This window comes from Ursus arctos, unplaced genomic scaffold (assembly GCF_023065955.2).
Source record: "Ursus arctos isolate Adak ecotype North America unplaced genomic scaffold, UrsArc2.0 scaffold_3, whole genome shotgun sequence".
Taxonomy (NCBI): Eukaryota; Metazoa; Chordata; class Mammalia; order Carnivora; family Ursidae; genus Ursus; species Ursus arctos.
This window is the reverse complement of record NW_026622985.1, coordinates 91,333,425-91,353,759: the sequence shown is the minus strand read 5'-3', so window position 1 is coordinate 91,353,759 and position 20,335 is coordinate 91,333,425. Positions and strand designations below refer to the sequence as shown.

The window sequence follows — 20,335 nt, the reverse complement described above, 5'->3', positions numbered from 1 at the left end:
TACTGGGAGGACAGGGACAAGAGCTCACAGCTCACACACAGACCTAATGAGCTTTGGAAGTAGCTGCATTTGCAGGGGAGGACTGACACATCCCCCAAGAGCCTCCTGCATGACAACGTTAATTGCTGCCACCACTCCCAATGCACAGGACAGAGCCTCCACCCTGCCCTTCTCCCTGTGGAAGGCTCTTCTCCATCCCTCTGCCTCCCACATCTCCATTTCAGCCTTAGGCCATTCCAAGCGGTCAGAGAAGCCAGCCTTCTGAGGTTGGAGGATGTCCTCCTAGGGCCCAAACCAGACTTTAGACTTCAAGGCCCCCATCCAGGGAGCAGTGACTGGGGCTGCATCTAAATCTGGTGGAAACACCAATTCTCCCCTTTTGGCTTCAGATGCCCTTACTTCTCCTTCTGGAGACAGAAGAGATGTGCTTCCCTCCCTCGATGTACACACCGTGTCCAGTGGGCTTCTGTGATCATTGCAAGTATGATGGACACCCTAGCACATTCCTCATGGTACTATTTAAGCTCCAAAAATAACAGCATCACACAGATAGATTTAAAAATCTAAATGTACAAAAAGTTGATAAAGGAAGCATTACCAACTACTGAAAAAAAATGGAAAGAATTAAGATCATCCAAGATCCTTAACGCAGAAGGGTGAAACTTCTATCCCTTTTCAAACTCTTTTTTAGGTATATAAACATATAATTTAGGTTTATAAACATACAAACAAATAAAATTGCCAAATATTTAATTGTACAACATGATGATTTCATATGTGTATATGTTGTGGAGGGATTCAAATTTTATTTTTGATTAAACATTGTGGTTTAAGACCATTGTGGATATACATGCTGTTTTAGGAAATAAATCAGGAGTATCCTTGTACCTTTTCCCAGTTTCCCCCATGGTAAGTAACATCCTGCAAAGCTATATTGCCAAGTCATAAGATAAGATGATATATAATAGGATATAATTATGTACATATTAAATTTTAATCATGATATGACAATGTGATATTATAATATCACAAGATATTGATATTGATATAGTTGAGAATGTTCCATTACCACAAGAATCCCTCATGTTGTCCTTTTATAGCCACACCAATTCTGTGCAGCCCTTACCCTCTCCTTGACCTCTGGGAATCACTATCTGTTCCTCATATCTAGAATTTTGGCAGTTTAAAATGGAATGTAAATGGAATCATATAGTATATTTCTTCTCGGACTGGCTTTTTCACTCAGCATAATTCTCTGGAGATTCATCCAGGTTGTATCTATCAATTGTTTATTCCTTTTTATCACTGATGAGTATTCTATGATGTATGTACCACCTTTTACTTAATCACCCACATCTGAAGGACATCTAGATTGCTTCTGATGGTGTTACTATAAATAGAACTGCCATAAACATTCACATGTAAGTTTTTGTGTGAGAATAAATGTTCATTTCATTAGGATAAATGGCCAACAATGCAGTGGCTGCCCATAGGAAGGTACGAATCAAACTAACACATATACAAATGGAATCTCAGGAGGAGAACAGAAATAAAAGAACAAAGAGTAAATATCTAAATAGATAATGATGGGAGATTTTCCATAAATCACGAAGTACATCAAACCACAGATACGAGAAGTTCAGAGAACACTAAGGAGGATAACTACAAAAATAAGCAAACAAATAAAAGCAACTAGAGATAACATATTCCAACTGCTTGAAAGAAAAAAGGTGAAGATCTTGGAAGTAACAAGAAAAACAGATATGTTACATGCAGAAGAACAAAAATATGAATTAAAAGACTTCTCTTTAAAATTATGCAGGGGGGGAGCACCTGGCTGACTCAGTCGGTGGACTGTGCAACTCTTGATACTGGGGTTGTAAGTTCGAGCCCTAAACGGGGTATAGAGATTACTTAAATAAAATCTTAAAAAATACAAATAAAAAAATAAAACTATGCAGGCTGGATGGCAATGGAGTGACAATTAGAAAGTGCTGATAAAAAAAGAACAGTTGTCAAATCAAATTTCTATACCCAGAGAAAATATCTCTCAAAGATGAAGGAAAAATAGGAATTCATCAGACAAATAGAAATAGAATTTACTGCTGGAAAATCCACAGTACAAAAAACTTTCATAGAGGTTTCTCAGACAAAGGGAGCATGATACTGGACAGAATTTGGATACACAAAAAGACGTGAAAAGTGCTAGAAATGGTAAAATTGAAGATAAATAAAAAACCCATTTTTTAAAGATTTTACAGACAACAAGATAATAGACAGTGTAAAGTAGAGGCTGCTTAGTGTCATCTCACAAGAAGGACCAGGAGCAGCACATGGTCTTCAGCTTCAACAGACCAGACCACAGAACGTGATCCAGACTGGAGATTCAGTTTGCTTCTAATTTTGTTTTAATTTGGTTTGCTCCTGATGTAGCAGATACATACTACAAAGAATATTTTTAAAAATCAGTATGCAAGGGGCACCTGGGTGGTTTAGTTGGTTAAGCATCTGGCTCTTGGTTTCAGCTCAGGTCATGATCTCATGGGTCGTGAGATCAATCCCTGCACTGGACTCCAGTCTCAGCAAGGAATCTACTTGAAATTTTCTCCCTCTCCCTTTCCCTCTGCACCTCCCCACTCCATGCACTCCCTCTAAATTATGTGTGTGTGTGTGTGTGTGTGTGTGTGTGTGTGACATATATACCCTTTTAAAACATCAGGATGCAAGTGGGAAAAAAGTAGTCATTAGAACATTTAGTGAATAATTGATATTTAGGAATTTTTTTAAGTTTTATTAAGTGTAAGAATAGTATTTTGGTTTTAAATTTAACAAGTTTCTATCTTTTAGAAGTTCATAGTAAAATATCACTTCAGAATGATTGAGAGAAGGGGAAATGGTGAGGCTGTATATAAAACAAGATTGGCCATGATTTGATCATTTTGAAGCTGAGCATTGTATGCATGGATACCCGGAGATGTGTTACTCTTCCTCCTCTTCTGTAGGTTTTTGAAATTTTATAACAGAAATGTTTTGTAATTCTACCACGAGCTGATTGTTTCAAGGTAAAAAATAATGAGGCAGCTCTCTCTATATTAATGGCACAAAATGGTTTCTGTGATATGTTGTAGAGTAAGAAAAGCAAGATCTAAAGTAGTCTGTATGGCATACTAGCAATTATGTTTGAGGAGACTATACAGACACACACACACACACACTATGTGTGCCTTGAAAGAAGACTGCAGTAGGTGTGTGAAGAGATTTATAGTTTGTAACGTACCCTCCTGTACTATCGGAAAAGTTTTGCCAGGCACAAGTAATTCAAAATATGTTTTAAAAATCAATTTTCAAAAATCTTGGCTTTATCCCCTACTAGCAGTGTGGCCTTAGGATGTTTCTTAACCTCTCTGTGGCTCTGGTTCCTCTTCTATGAAATAGGGCTAATAAAAGTGCTTTCCCCCAAGGCTAACACTGAGCACCAAATTAGTTAACGAGTGAAAAGTGCTTCTTGCCTCGCTTACAAGAACTCAAGTCTCATAATTTTACTTGTGTTGTTGAGAAAAAGAAATAAGAAATGGTCTAATACTTGAGGATTCACAAGTCTCGCCACATTAACACATCACTCAGGTAGAATAAATTGCTGAAGAGTCGAGATATCTTCCACTAGGACACAGTATCTTGTGGGTCGCTTTGTTGGATACGCCCTAACCCAGTGGTTCTCCACTGGGTTTTTTGGTCCACTAGGGGACACTTGGTTGTCTAGTGGGTAGAGGCCAGGGGTGCTACCAAAGACCCCACAATGGACAGGACAGTCCCCTACAACAAAGTATTATATGGCTCAAAACATCAACAGCAACAAGGCTGAGAAACGGCTCTAATCTGTGACCAGCATGCGGTGCTGTTTCTTCCAGAGTCACAACAGTCAGATCCAAGTTCCAAAGGGTAAATTTGGAGAGCAGCATTTTTCACGGTTAGACCTGTCAAGTCAAAAACCACTTAAATGCATCCCTTTTAAGATTAAAAATCTACCAAAATTCTTTATTTGCTTTTATATGCATAGAGAAAATAGATAAATCAAGTTTTTTTTCCTAAAAGACGTGTGTTCATAGATGTTCTAACATTCCACACATGCATTTAAGTATCACTATCCATGGTGACTAATTACCCTAAAGCCCTGTGGAGATTAAATGTTACGGTCCACCAGAGAAACAGGGCAACCTTTCATACCCAGATGTCCCCAGTGGGCTTGTATTACAGACAAACCTTAAGGATGCCTTTATGGTTATTAAATACTGAGTCAGATTTTTATTCTCAAATATTTCTCAGTGCCCAACTTTAAAAACAAGTTTCCCCTTAATGGCTTTAGTGTAGCGTTCTCTCTCATGTTGCCCTGCACCGACAGCCCTTTCCTCTCTCCTGCATGCCCAGAATGTCCTTCGTAAGCATCTACTAATTGGGAATGTCTGCAGTCTCCAGGTGGCCCGCTAGAATTTAATGTATTGGCACTGGCTGAGAAAATGTCGCCCTGAAAAATACACAGTCAATGCAATGCAAAGGAGAAAAACAAAAACTTAACAGGTAGCCTCGGAGGTACATACTGTGTTTCCACATACCTAACGCCCATGCTCAACATTTCTGCTTTCTCAGAAGGAAGACTGGACGACCCTGTGGGTGAAGAATGCCCACATAATGTACAACTGGGTGAGGGTGAGGCATCAAGGGATGGGAAGTGGACAAGTCACACTGGGACCACACACCAGTCACAAAATGGAGTACGGCGTCTTCCTGGCTGTTGCTAATTATCTTCTTTCATCTCCTTTCCTCTACCACGTTACACAGGGTATGTTATGGTGTCATATTTTGCACATTAGCACACAGGTAGCAGACGAGCCATGCAGGACATTAACATTCTAGAGGAAGAATGGAGTAAATATGGGAAGAAGGTGATACATCGATTTGGGCAGCCAAAGTTGTGAAATGTATGGAATCACTTGTCGTGATTTTTTTTCAACCAGTGTCTGAACCTTCCTTCTGTGTTTGGGGTATCCTCCCCCCAAAAGAGGCTAAAATGCTCTCAGCATCCCTTGCATCAAGAGCACAGGGTGTGACCCAGGTTCTTGTGCCAGATTTGGGACAAGGAATCAACAGCGCAAAAAGGGAGGAACTGCCCAGAACTCAACGTGGTGAGGCTGGCGCTTGAGGCAGAGCAAGTGTGGCTTCTAGAATCAGCAGTGGTAACGGTGCACTATGGGGTATCCGCAGCACACACTACGTTCCCTGGACCCAGGAAAGACTGCAGTGGTGTCTGCCAGGGATCGCTTCTGCAGGATTTTTGACCATTTTTCATAATGTTGGTCAACTCCTTGCTGATTTCAGAGATTTTGTGAACTATTTAGTGCCCTTTAATAACTGTTTTCTGCTGACATTAGCCAAACTTTTCCTCTACTGCTTACAACTATGATCACTGGATGAGGATATATGGAAATCTGGTAAATAATAGGAATAGTACAATGAGTGGGGTTTTTTCTTCTTTCCACTTTTCTGTTTCACTATCATAACAGAAGAAGGGGAAAAAATGGGTTTCCTTTTGTGTTTGCTTATCTGCTTTTTCCTTTAAAAGCTTGGCAAAGGCTCTAACCACAGGGGGAGATCCTCAAAGAATGGTGGAAAAGATTAACTCTTGAGGCTTCAAGGCACCAACCTCAACTCACTCACCTGCCATGACCTGCTTTGCACCAAGATGATAGTCTTGCCCTATAAAAGGATGACTCACCACAGAGAAGCAGGAAAAGCACTTCAAGCTATCTGTCGGCAGTTGCCTCTCTGGACACCCTTCAAAGCCAGCCTTCTGTCCCTGCCAGCGTCAATTTTCCTAGCTTAAGCATTTAGAGCTAATTGAAAAGATGTATTTGGTTTGCCGTTCTAGCTATCTTTATTCTCTGGGAAAACCGTTAGTATTTCCCTCTCTCTCAATCCGCTCAATCTTTTTGTCCTACCCACCTGAAACCCAGAGGGAAGCTTGTTAGGTTTGTAGAGGCATGCCATTCTGCAAATCATGAAAGCACCCTGACTAGCTCTTTCCAGTTGTAAAGGCCTTTGGGTTTCTATTTCCTTTTTGAAGCAATGAGATGCGACTCCCTTCCCTTTGTCATATGGATTTTTCTGACTATCCCTGGTTTAAAGTTCCTTGGCATTTAAGATAACTCAAAAACCTTTGGAATTAGTAACCAACAACTTCTGCAAATTCTTCACCATAGTTCTCCTATAAGAGATGTGTCTAAAAGTTTGGATCCCTTCAAAACCAAAACATTTTAGCATTATATTCAAATACTACCTTTGAATTAGCAGGTTCAGTTTTAGCTCCCCAAATTTTTTAAGAACAGAAACTCATGGAAGTGCATCTATAAACCTTAAGTTAATGATCTAGCACAATTACAGTCAGTGAAACAGCCACAACATACAAACCGCACGTCCACCTGATGGGCGCAGGGACGTTTTTCCTGATAAATGGCCCTGTGAGCTGATATGTAAAATATAAGCAGGAGTTAATATGAGGTGCGTGGGGAGGGTGCCCTGGGGAATGGAGAAGTGAACAAGATCTCTGGGAAAGAGAAGTGTCTCTGCACAGCTCTGGCTGTGGGAGTTGTTACGGAGCTGTGTGCTACCAGAGGAGCCTGGATAGGTGAGTGAAATCAAAACTTGTAAGCCATAAAAAATATTAGTCTCTCACAACCAAAAAGGACATAATTATATGTGCCTGGCTGTAGTATGGAGAAAGGATTGTTGGATACAGGAATAGATGTAGGGCCAACCAGGTGAGAGGTATGGCCATTCTTAGGGAGAACTGAGAGCAGGTTGGATTAGGGCAAGATATGGCCATGGAGAAAAGGAAATGAATTTGAAATCTAGGAGGTGAAATTGATGTGGCTTAATTATGCATTGACGTGACACTCACAGCAAATTCTTTATTGAGTTCTTGATTCTCATCTTGGATGGTTCTGCACACACTCGGGCACCCTCATGAATGGATCTTATCTCCCCCTCTCAGTACCTGCTATTCCCTGACCATGTTTGGCACTTCCTACCTCAGATCTTTGCCTGGGCTGCTCTCTCAACCGGGACCCTCTTCTCCAAATACCCACATGGCTCATTCCACATCTCCTTCAAAGATCTGCCCAAATACCGTATTCTCACTGAGACAACCACGATCTCCCTTTCATCCACACAACTGATCTTCCTACTTTCCTTTTTTTCAATAGACTGATCATCTTTGAACAACCCTTAAAATTAACATATCCTTTTTTTATTATTGTGTTTATTAAGTCTCTTCCCAATAGAATGTAAGCACCATGAGGAAAAAGATTTTAGTCTCTTTCATGCAATGATCTATCACCAGCTCCTAGAATACATAAGTTCACAATAAGTAGTCGATGGAGGAATGAATAAATGAAGAAGGCATATATTAATTATCACCATTATCCTGATGATGAGACTCACCAAATACCAAAGAAATCTTTCTTTATCTTCGTGTCTCATGTGAACTTTCTGTGTTTGTTTTCATGTTGCTGAATTTTGTACATGTCAAAGCCAGCTGCTTATGTTTTCTGAACTAAAATGACAAACTCAAATTCTATAGCATTTTCAACTTGCTCAATCCTTTAATCTACAGCTTGAGGAACATGGTAATGAAAAGCATCCTAAAAGGAGACTTAAGGTCAAAATGCAAGTCCATTCATGAGTGAAGACATCCAAACTGTCATTTTAAATGTGCATATGCATGGGGACTATACTGCAAAAACTGTATCATCCTGCTTTTCATGGTCAGAAATCAAGACACACCTGAAAGGTAAGTTGTAGCCTCTGGAATCTAGAATAGAAATATTGACCAAAAGACTAATCATTTGCCTAGAACTGATTACCTTGAACACTCTAATCTGATATGCTCAGTGGCTTGAGGATTAATATTAGCCAAATATTTTCTATCACTGTATGTTACTTTTTAAAAATGAGATTTAACTTTTATACAATAAAATGTATGGACTTGAATGTTCAGTGCTGTGAGTTTTGACATATATACCCATATAATCTGCACCCAAACAAGATATAAAACATTTCCAGAAACTCCCTTTGTGCCTCGTGCTCCTCTGTAGCCAATATACTCCCACAGAGGCAAACACTTTCGGATCTTTATCACAAGAGATACTAGTCTTCTTGCACACGCACACACACACACACACACAGGAGTGCATATAAAACCGGTGACATCGGAGCAAGCTCTGTGGCTTGAACCAATGTCTGTTTCCTGGCTGTGATATTGCACTATAATTACGCAAGATGTCACCATTCAGGAAAACTAGGTGAAGGGTACACAAGAATTCCCTGTACATTTTTTTTAACAACTTCCTGTGAATCTATAATTATTTCAAATTGTTGAACGATTTAATTAAGCACAACATGCAGCTATGCTTTTAAAAATAGGGGCTGAAAAAGGAAGAAAATATTTAATAATGTTAAGAGCAGCTTTCTTTGGATCTAGTAATGATGGCAGATTTATTTTTATCTATCTAGATGTTTAAATTCCTAATGGAAAAAAATTCAGGCTTTCAGTTTTGTTTTTGTTTTCCTTTAGACATTCTTTGAGTCTCCTGGCACAGAAAGAAAGAGGTTTCAAACAATCTTTGAAATGTAAAGGCATCAACCCTGCCTCACTCCCAGCCCCCTAAGCCGAGCTCCCAGTTTGTCCTAAGGTGAGAACATGTCCCTGGAACACAGTGAACCACGTGGATGGCTAGCAAAGCTGTTCTGGGCTTTAGATAGCCATGGTCTCTCCAGCCAGTCTCTCTGTTGCGTGCTGCCTTCTGCCACCGGAGTAGTCGATTTGTCTTGCTTGGCATTGGAAGCTCAAGGAAAGAACAGATCTGGTTTGTAGCTTTTAGGTAGTTGGCCTAATGGAAATATTTTCTCCTCGCCCCTCCCACCTGAAGCAGAAAGAGAAGTTTTGTGAGCATGTAAGGGCACAGGGCTCCTAATGCCATTGGAAAGCCATGCCCATGACTCATTCTTTCCATTCCTAGAAGGCAGCTTAGCTTTTTAATTTGCACTTCTTTATTTTAATGCAAAACAACCTCCTTCCTTCTCCTTTATGCTTCTTTACCCGATAGCCCCTTGGTAATAATTTTCAGAAGCCTTTGGAACTAGCAACCTCCAATTGTGTAAAATGTCTCCGTTAGCACTTCAGTGAGAAAGCTGTGTCAGAACCAACAGCTAAGAAAGAATCTGATTCTTTAAAGGGGAAAAAAAAAAGTACCTTTTAACAAGACTAAAAGATTTTTAAGTGATTTTGTAATTTCTTTTCACCCAGCTCTGTGAATTGCCCGAGCCTAGCAGCTCTACAAGCTGCATCTATAAATCTTACTGAGTCAGGAGCGTCTCCACTGCAAAGCTCTCCAGCCCCTCGGGCCTCCAGTGAAGCCCAGAAGGAAGAAAGGGAGCTTTTATGGACAATAATTCTCCTTTTCACTTTCTTTTCTTACTTTAAAAACTCTTGGCTGTTTATCTGTCTCCTTATCACTTCTCTGAGGGTGAGCCTCTTCCTAAGCGTATTCTGAGCTGAAATCCTAAATTGTGTAGATGAGGGAGTTTTTACCTTTCAAAGTTTCTGGAATATGCAAGGTTAGCTTACCAGGCATCAAGGATGAGAGGGCAGGAGGCCCTTCCCTGGGGTGGGGCGGCGGGGAGGGGGGCGCAGTTATGGACGGTGCACGTGGTTGCAATGGTGGATCTTTGTGACCGTGAGGCATAGGAAGTAGGTTTATGAGTTAGAGACTCTCTGGGAGCCCAAAGGGGCCAAAGTTTCCTTGAGGATTATCTGTTTCTGTTTTACTCCACTTGTATTACTCTCGTGCCGTATTTCTCATCTCAGAATCTCACGGTCCCGACACGTTCCTTTTTTCTTTAGCTGTGTTGAAAGAAACAGTCTCTGTTCATTTCCATGACATGAAAACTGAGCTCCAGGGAAGAACGAGGATTGCTCCACGTCACAACAAATTAATGACAGAGCTCAGGCCCAGCTCCCCAGATGCCCTGCCTTCCATCTGTTCTTTCTGTGGCACAACCTCTGGAGCTCAGCAACTCACCCACCGGTTCCACGTGTTGAGGGGACAGGCAAGGGCAATCCACCAGCCAGCACTCACACACTTGGTACCCAGGCTTGGATGCAAGCTTGATTCATGACGGCAGATGCAGACACAGCCCTTCCTCTCCCATCCGCGTTTGCCATCCCACCTTCTCCTTACCCTCCCATTAAAAAAGCTAAGAGAAATGTTCTAAATAATCAAATAAAGAAAGGCTAATGTGATATGACAACTATGCCGATACAAATAAAGCCAGGTCAGTGGCCTGAGGTATGCCATCGCTACCACATCCGGAAAAGTGAGTTTATGGGGTTATACACTAAATTAAAATAGCACCGGAGGACTGTATTATAGAGGAGCTAAATGAGAGATTTTTGCAAAAGAAACTGCTTGGCAGACATCACCTTAATCAAGTAATGGGCATGGACATCATCTGTAATGGGAGAAGATGAAATCACGTGACATCTGATAGAACGAAGAACTCCACGTCGCTTCTGTGATACTCTGGCCAAAATGCATAACCTGAAACTCATGATGAGGAAATAGCAGAGAAATTCAAATTGAGGATATAGAAAGTAACTGACTGTAGTCGTTAAAAGTGTCAAGGTTATAACACGAAGGAAAGACTGAAGAAGACTAAAACAATAACAAATACGACACGTGTGATCCCTTGGAGTGGGCACTGCGAAGTCCTCCAGGGGGATCATGGGATCTCCAGAGGTCAGGGAGGCTGTGGGATCAATAATGAGTCGGGCAAGACTCTGACTCAAATGTCCAACATCTTTTTACCGAAATCACCCAACTGGCTATTAACACTTTTTCTTTAACTTCAACACGGAAGTGAAGTCCCTCCAGGAGAGTAAAGTTTGTGATCTCCTGCCCATCAAGTTTTCAACAATAACAAAAGTTGAGGTGTCCTTTCCACCTCATCCTCCCTGGGCCAAAATGGGGTTTGCTGCCTCTCAGGGCTCTCTGTCCTTAAAAGAGAAGAGCCACCTGTTCCACCTGTCAGCTCGTTCATCACACTCCAAGACGTGAGCTAGGGTCCAAGATGCAGGCTCAGCTGTTCCATCCTGAGTCCTGTAATTCTCCCTGGCTCTGTCTTCCTCTTCTGCCACTTCCATTACACATCAGCAAAAAGAACTCCAGGCAGCTCTCAGGCTGGTTATGCAAGCAGAGTCATGAGTCAAGCTTGACGCTGTGCTTGGCTGAACCGGGCCATAGTTCCAGGGTCTTTATTATTGCCTTACAGAAAACTTTTTGCAATCTCATCAGATAGTTCAAATTTTTTGCTCATCCCCTGATAGATAGTCAGAAATCTGGCATGCATTTTCTCAGCCCTCGCCACCCTTCCAAAGACTCTAAGACCAGCACCCAGTAACGCACTGAGCTATTGCTGGCACAGCTTTCAACTCGGGCATCACCTCTAGATTCTGCCAGAAGAGTCCTTTGTCTCTCAGACCCCTACTGTATTTGTTCCATAGTTTAAACTCCTTACTTCTGCTCTGCCTTTCTGTACCCTAAAAACATCCTTGGCTTTCTGGACTTGGTAGAAAGACATGGATGTGATCCCATGTGGATGGGATTGCTTGTCCTGTTGCCCATCATAGCCCCAAAGCCCAGGATTCTGGAAAAGAAATCAGCAAATCTCATTCTGTTTGGATTTGTCATATTACCCATCGATCTAACGTTTTCCTCAAAATATGTTAATCGATATGGACTTGTCCTCACCAGCACACATCCCCCACGACGCTACGAGCTATCATTCCCTGGCATCTTTCTCAACACAGAATAATCCTGACTCTTCAATTGAACCATTGGTTTTAAATTACAGACTTAATCTTTAGAAATGAGAGCACAGCATCCTCTTTTCCCCTCAGAACACATTTTAAGTACCATTATCATTTTCTCAGGGTCTACTTCAGCTTCTTGAAACTATTTTTCTAACAGTTTAGCAGCCATGGTTAAGCAATGCCGTTGGCTCAGTCCTCTGACCTGATGCTATTCAAACATTGTAGGGCAATGCACAAGAGAGCAGCCTTCATGTGACCTATCCAACACACACTCATAATCCCAGAGAAAGACTAATCACTTCTTATTACAAGTGTGTGCGATAGATTCCAATCCATGCAGAGATTTTGGAGCAACTTTTTGTATTCAGCCTGTTTCCAAACTCCATCCATGAGCACGGGGCTTTAGTCCTATATTCTCAAGGTTTATCCTAAGCAAGCACCTGTAATTAGCACGAACTTTCTTCCTAGGTCTTCTTCCTCTTCTTTCCCAGCACCTTGGCCCTGTTCCCTGCAACCGCCCACCACAAGTCCTCTGTGCCCAGTCTTCAGTTTGAGTTTCCAGTCATTTCTCTTGCTCCATTCAGCTCCCCTACTTATTCCAAGGCTGAGACAGGAAGGAGATGAGAAAGGACAGGGAGCGGGATCCTTACAAGAGCAGCCTCTGCAAGGACTGTCTAGGAGATATATGGACTTATAAACTGCAGATACTAGTTTTAAGCTGGTAAATCTTCCTAAATTCCCCACACCCTGGCTTATATTTTTAAAATATGCCTCTCTCTCATTGAAGGCTCTATATGTGTCAGGTTCCAGGAAGGAAAGAAAGGAGAGAAAAACCCATTCTGCCACACATGCTTTGATCTGTACCAAAAAGGATTTCAGTTAACATGTGGACAGCCTGCATAATGTCTGGAAAAGAAGAAGATACTGAGTCCATCAGAAGTTCAGATAGGTACACACATATCCAGGAACCGGGAGTATAAATGTACAAAACATTTCTAGAGGATAATTTGTTACTATGTATCAAAAAACCCTCTAAATGCTAATCTTTTGGCTTGTTTCCATTCTCCTTCAAGGACTCCACCCTATAACCAGAAATGCAGATCAAGAGGTAGGTAAAACAGGTATTTTTAACACAATTATTGTGATTAGCAAAGTTCTGGAATAATCTAATTTCCAAAATGGAAAACGACCAAATATAATTTCAGTAAATAAGGTGAACCGTTATACAGCCGTTAAAAAACCATGTTTGAATGTTTAAGAACATGATAAAATGTTCAAGATATAAGTCATGGGGAAAAGAATGCAACCTGGAACTGTATACAATATACAAAAGCATGCCAATTTTACAAATACCTGAATATATGTAAATATATAAATACTTTATAGATATAGATGTATAATAACTGATCAGAATGCTAATAAATATCACAGGAAAAAAGTTTCATTTTTAAATAAATAGAAGTAGTATTACATTAAATAAATGTAAGGAGTACTATTTACTGCAGGACTGCTCAGAGCCTTCAATATGCTGATATGACTTTGAATCTGCAAAAATAGATGTAGCATATGGAATTTCTCAAAGTTATTTGAGCAGTTCACTTACTAAAATGTTCCTGACCAATGTTCCATAGAATAAAAACCTAGGACTGCTGTATTGATGAAGTTTATTTAAAAAAAAGAAATAGATCAAAACTCTTAAATAAAGCATTAAAGTAATTTTAACACCTTAATAAAAACATAATTTCCCATAATCAAAACCACGAATTCCACCAATGTAAGAAGTTAAAACCTACTGGCTCAAAAAAAAAAAAGAAGAAGAAGAAATGTAGTAAGATGTTTTGTTCATTCCAGATTTTATATATTTTGGTACACTAGAAATAAAAATATACTTCCTTAACATGATAAGTATTATCTCTCCATTTTAAATCAATAGCTAACAACACACTTAATAGTTTCTTTAAACAAAGACCAGTAGAGAGGTGTCTAGGTGGCTCAGTCGGTTAAGCATCTGCCTTCAGCTCAGGTCGTGATCCCAGGGTCCTGGGATCAGCCCCATGTGAGGCTCCCTGCTCAGCGGGGAGTCTGCTTCTCCCTCCACGCCCACCACCCCCCAACCCCCGCGCCCAGGTCTGTGCTCATTCTCTCTGTCTCTGTCCCTCTCAAGTAAATAAATAAATAAATAAAATCTCAGGGAAAAAAAAGATCAGTAGCATTCCTTCAGACCAGCATGATCTGATCAGTTGGAAAATGTAATGAATGTAATGAAAAAATATGATATTTAAGGTAAACAAAATAAATAGACTATAAATAGGATTTATATCAGTTCTAATGTCAAAACCTCACACAATCACAGTGGTTACATACCCGTGTTTACGTTTGACTTCTTCAGCCCTGCTGCACTTGCCGATGAAAGTACACCAGTCCATTTCTGGAGGATATTTTTCAGTAGTCCAGTGGGTATCCAACTTCGTGGGGACGTTTATTCTTCTATCTACAAGCAGATAAAACACAGGGGCTGTGGTGTTTTGTTCACTCCTTGGCAATAGCAGAGGTGGAGGACAGGCCCCAGTACCTTCTAGACAGACAGAGAGATCTCTATGAGCACCGCCTGGCCATAGCTAGACCGCTTGTAGGTCAGACAGAGGCCCTCGAGTGGGTCAGGAGCAGAACTGGCAGTTAGCTCAATGGGTGTGATTGGGTTGAGAAAAGAGGCTTTCCCCACACCCAAGGATCTATTATTGCCTTTCAGAATGCAGGAACCTAGGTCAGCTTCCAGCCTCTCTGGGGACTTCCAGCCTAGCATCTAGGCCCTGGAAAAAAAAAGGGGATGAGAACAGGAGGACAGAACCCCTAGCTGGTTAAGGAGGGGTAGGTGGGTTGGGAGGTTTCTGCTGCCCCTGGCTCTGTTGGGGCTGCCCCCTAGTGTCTTCAGGATATGGGAGCTTCCTCCACAAATGGCCAGCCTATATCTGACTTGCTCAAGGGTTATACACCTGAATTCCAGGCCCTGGATCTGAGGGAAAGGGGGCCCAGCAGGAGGCTAGCTGAAGGAAATGGGTGGCTTTGGAGGCTACCTTGCCCCCAGGCTCTGTTGGTGTCATCACCAAGGAACATCATGTAAGCCAAGGAGTGTCCACAAGTGCCCCCTAAGAGTGTCTAGGCCTGTGTCAGACATGTCAAGACTTGTTTCTGGATCCCTTAAAATAGCTTATTTTTCTTCTTTTAGATACATGTTAGCATATTTTGCTTTTCTTTCTTCAAACCACCCTATCTGCATTTCCTAAATGGGATTTAAAGAGAGACAGACAAAGAGACAGAGAGACCACAGATTTAGGGTGTGTGGGCTATATATTTCAGTGAATAGGAGGAAAAAAGGTCTATGAATGTTTTTAGGTTAATGTAAAAGCTGAACATTTGATAATTCTATAAAGGAAAATAAGTGAAATCCTTCCAGGAACATGCTGGTTAGCATAAATGCTTGCTTCTGTTAGAAAGCACAAGCAGGAATTTCCATGTAAAGATGGCAGAAGGAGGCCGTCACAAAATTCCCTTCCATCAACATCTAATGAAATTAGTTTTAAAAAAGTTGTAAGAGCAATCAAAACCACAATGAGATACCACCTCACACCAGTCAGAATGTGTAAAATTAAGAACTCAGGAAACAACAAATATTGGTGAGGATGTGGAAAAAGGGCTTACACTGCTGGTGGGAATATAAGCTGGTGCAGCCACTCTGGAAAATAGTATGGAGGTTCCTCAAAAAGTTAAAAATAGAGCTACCCTATGATCCAGCAATTGCACTGCTAGGTATTTACCCAAAGGATACAAACATAGTGACTGGAAGGGGCACCTGCACCCAAATACTTATAGCAGCCATGTCCACAACAGCCAAACTATGGAAAGAGCCCAGATGTCCATGGACAGATAAATGGGTGAAGAAGATTTGGGGTGTGTGTGTGTGTGAGTGTGTGTGTGTGAAATAGAATATTACTCAGCCATCAAAAAAAAGAATGAAATCTTGCCACCTGCAACCACGTGGATGGAACTAGGGGTATTATGCTAAGCAACATAAGTCAATCAGAGAAAGACAATTATCGCATGATTTCATTCATATGTAGAATTTAAGAAACAAAACAGAGGATCATAAGGGAAGGGAGGGAAAAATAAGACGAAATCAGAGAGGGAAATAAACCATAAGAGACTCTTGACTATAGGAAACAAACTGAGGGTTGCTGGAGGGGAGATGGGTGGGGGGGTTGGGGTAACTAGGTGATAGGCATTAAGGCGGCACGCGATGTAATGAGCCCTGGGTGTTATATGATGCTGATGAATCACTGAACTCTATCTCTGAAACTAATAGTACGGTATATATTAATTAATTGAACTTAAATAAAAGAAAAAGAAAAAAGAAAATTGTAAAGAGCATAAAAAACATACTTCTGGCATAAAACAAAGAAGGAATGGGGCACAACATCATTCCATAAAACCTAAAAGTGCATATAATTTAATAAATGCATGGCATTTACTGAGACCTTCTATGTACTAGGCTCTCTTCAAACCATGTCTTATGTAAGAATGAGTATCTGAAGCCAGGATGCTTGGCCCCAAATCCGCTGCAAAAAATAAGATTCTGCATCTTGGAATGATATTAAAACCCGACCCCCCACTGGTTCTGCCAAGGGCTCCTTCATAGAAGGTGAGTTGATAAAATGCTAAGAATTCTTGCTGTTATTGGCCAATCCTGAGATAATGGACTGACAAGGTGGGTAGCCCTGGAAAAAGAGAGTAAAATCCTTCAACGCAGAAACATCTCTCTACCTCCAGCTTAGTCTACACAGAGACCAAAGAAACCTGCAGCACTAGCAGCTTCCTGGGGTTCAAAAGTGTTGCACCCCAAGAAGAGGATACATCCAACCAAATGCAGAAAACTCTGGCTCAGAACACTTGGCAATATTTCAGATATTCATGGAGAAACATTTACCTCAGCAATTCTTTGGCTTCTTAGTTGAATTCGAGTTAACTTAAAAATGACACTGTCGGGGCACCTGGGTGGCTCAGTAGGTTAAGCATCTGCCTTTGGCTCAGGTCATGATCTCAGGGTCCTGGCATCAAATCCCACGTGGGGCTCCCTGCTCAGCGGGAAGTCTGCTTCTCCTTCTCCCTCTGCTGTCCTCTCCCCCCAACTTGTACGCTCTCAAATAAATAAATAAATAAAATCTTAAAAAAAAAAAAAAAAGTGACCCTTTTGTGGACTGAATGTTTGTGTCCCTCCAGAATTCATATGTTGAAATCCTAACCTAACCTAATGTTGATAATATTGGCAGGGAGAGCCTTGGGGAGGGGATAGGTCATGAAGGTGGATCCCTCATGACGGGGATTAGTGCCCTTGGAAAGGGATGAAGAAATCCAAGCTCTCTCTTTTTGCCATTTGAGGATGTTGGCAACTTGATCTCCTACTTCCTAGCCTCCAGAAAATTGTGAGAGAAGACATATTTGTTCTTCAAGCCACCCAGCTATGATATTTTTGTTACCGAAGCCCAACGTGACTGGGACAAGTTAAATACCTTTTAAATTGAAAATGGCACATGCAGAGCGCTTGGCTGGCTCAGCCCGTGGAGTGTGCGACTCTTGATCTCAGGGTAGTGAGTTTGAGCCCCATGTTGGGTGTAGAAATTACTTACGTAAGTAAAACTTTAAAAAATAAAAATAGAACATGCAGTATAATCGTTCCTCTTTTCTTGTATTCCCATCTATTACTGCACTGTATTGCTTTCCTAAAAATAAGGAAGTCATTGTCCTTAAAACAGAAGATAGCACTTAACCATTCTTTAAAAAAAAAAAAAATCTCCTGCTTTACTAGTCTTCCCTCGGTTTTCCTCCATCCTCCCACTGTTCCTATTTTGATTATATTTATTTCTCAATGAAGTTCCTACACTTGATTTCTAAGCACAGAATGTTCCAAGCATAAGCTTTAAAAATGTTCTTCTTTGTACTTGCGTTTGTAATAATTCCATTTAAAAAATTGATTTTAGTCCCTATTAAAGCCCACAGGGAGGGACATATGAGGACATGAAGGAGAAAATGGGGAAAGATGGAATCAACCATAAAGGCACTCCAGTATCTGATTTCTTTTCCTTGAGGCTTTTACCACGGGACTATAGTGAAGAGTTACATCCAGTACTTAAATGTCCCCCTCCCACCCTAGAAGTCCCTTTGTTATGCGACATAGAGCTTTTAGGGGTGGTGAGGAGAAAAAAAAAAATCTTTAGGAAAACACAAGAGGAGCGAGGCCTGCCTGGTAAATAAAGCCCCAGAGGAGGGGCTACAGATAGGTATATCATATAGATAGGGATAGAGGACATTGACTGATTACAAGGAGTTGGCTCTGGCGATGGTGGAGCCAGTGAGTCTTGAGCTCTGCCATCAGCTAGCTGCAGACAGAGGAGCTGATAGTGGAATTCCAGTCCGAAGGCCAACAGGCTCAAGATCCAGGAAAAAGGACAGAAGGATCAGTTCAAAGGCAGGAAGAATTCTCTCCCTCCGGAGAGGGTCGGCCTTTCTGTTCACTGGTACAACCACTGTCCCCCTCTGCCTGGAAATCTGCAAGCCACCTGTCCTCTCCTCGCCTCCCTGCGGAAACCTAGCCTCCCTCAGAACTGCCCTGCCAGGCCTGGCCACAGAGAGGAGGGCAGACATGGGGCTCAGTTCTCAGAGGTTTCTAGAAATGAGCAACTGGCTTCCCAGACACAGAGGGGTAGTTTCTGACTAGAAAGTCCTCTGAGGGTGAAAGACAAAGCCAACGTCTGGGCATGTTTGTGCAGCTGAGTGGGGTGTCGGGGGCTTCTGTGGAGGCAGACTGAGTGCTCCTAGAAGACCCGGAGTGCCTTGGCGAGGAGCTTTGTCTCTTTCTCATTCTCTCTGCCAAGGCAGCTGCATTTCTCTCTTGCCATATCCTCCTCTTCTCAGAAACGAAGAGTCAACAACACACATGCCTGCCCGCCCCCACTCCCTCCCCTGACACTCACAAAAACCACCATTTTCAGTTGGTGCTGTTTTTGCTGTGCAATTGGTCACAGAATTTGGGAGTTAAAACATCTCGTCCAATCTCCTCCTTTCTCGAAAAAGAAATACTGAGTGCAGACAGCAGAACGGGTTAGCACAGGTGGAGATGGAGCATGACCTTAACATTTCTATGCCCACTAAGGCCAGTGTGTGAGAGGCCGAAATCACTGGCCCAGTCCTCTAGGCTCTGCTCCTAACGTGTGTGTGTGTGTGTGTGTGTGTGTGTGTGTGTGTGTGTGTGTGTGTAGGGTCTGGGAGGAGACAGGGCCATTGCAGCCTGCAAACCTCCAACACCGGAGCACAGGCAGACAAGCACGGACCTCAGCCAGCAAATTCCCTGCCAATGGGGGGCTTGGCTGTTTGGCTCAGCTTCTCTCCTCCCACAGCTGCCTCCCCGCACCCCAGCCCCCGTGCCCCTCCTTCTATGACGTCACCCACATGCTCTTTGAGGACTGGCTCTGGGCCTGGGAAGGAAAATCAGGCCCGGGTGAGGGTCCAGAGAGGAACGCCGAGAGGCGGAGAACTAGGACTGACAGCCGTCAGAGTTAAGAACGCCCTGTCTCACAGGGTATTGCGTGTGTTTCCACAAGCCTGAAAAGCAACAGAGTTTTAAGTGACAGTAAGAGGGCACAACCAAGTGTTCTGTTGATAAGGTGCTCTACCCACTACACTTTCTACCTGTAAAGAAGGAAATTATCTGGGGGGACAAAGACAAACAAAAGCAGAAGAGAAGATGAACAGAAAGAGAAATAAACATAAAAAAGGGAAGTGGGATTCAGAACTGAGAGTGGCCTGTGGGATCCAGGGTGGAAAGGGTGCTAACAGGTCAAAGTCGCTCAGAAATAAGTGAAAGAGAAGTAAGAGAAATTGGAGGACCACCATAGAGGTCCAGGTGATGAGATCTGGCTTTGAAGATGGAACCCAAAAGCCAAAGAATTTGGGCAGCCTCCAGGAGTTGAAAAAGTCAAGAAAATGAATTCTCCCCCAGGGCATCCAGGAGGAACACAGCCCTGTCTACACCTTGATCTCAGCCAGTGGGCTTCTGAGCTACAGAAGTGTATGATAATAAATATTGTTTCAAGTCACTAAATTTGTGGTCATTTGTTAATGCAGCCAGAGGAGGGAATGCAGTCCCCAGACGGTAAGGAGATGAGCCAGAGGCTTCAGAATCTAGGTTTATAATAGCTACACCTTTCTTTCTCTCATGCCCAATATCTGTCACCTATTTGTTCGTTATTAAAATTTTTAACACCTTCTTGTTTTTTATTTAACTTATAAAACAATACATGTGCTATTTTAAAATGACTCAGTGGTTATGAAGATAAGTATCAATAGACAACTATTAGCCCT

At 41.9% G+C, this 20,335-nt stretch overlaps 1 long non-coding RNA gene across 1 annotated transcript in view; it reads right to left on the bottom strand.

Moving 5' to 3' along the window:
• Positions 1 to 14,287: 14,287 nt before the first annotated feature.
• LOC123001762 (uncharacterized) overlaps positions 14,288 to 20,335 on the bottom strand; it is a 37,387-nt gene continuing 31,339 nt past the window's right edge. The window contains exon 7 of the long non-coding RNA XR_006411015.3: positions 14,288 to 14,414. This is a non-coding gene — a long non-coding RNA (uncharacterized LOC123001762). The remainder of the gene's footprint in view (positions 14,415 to 20,335) is intronic.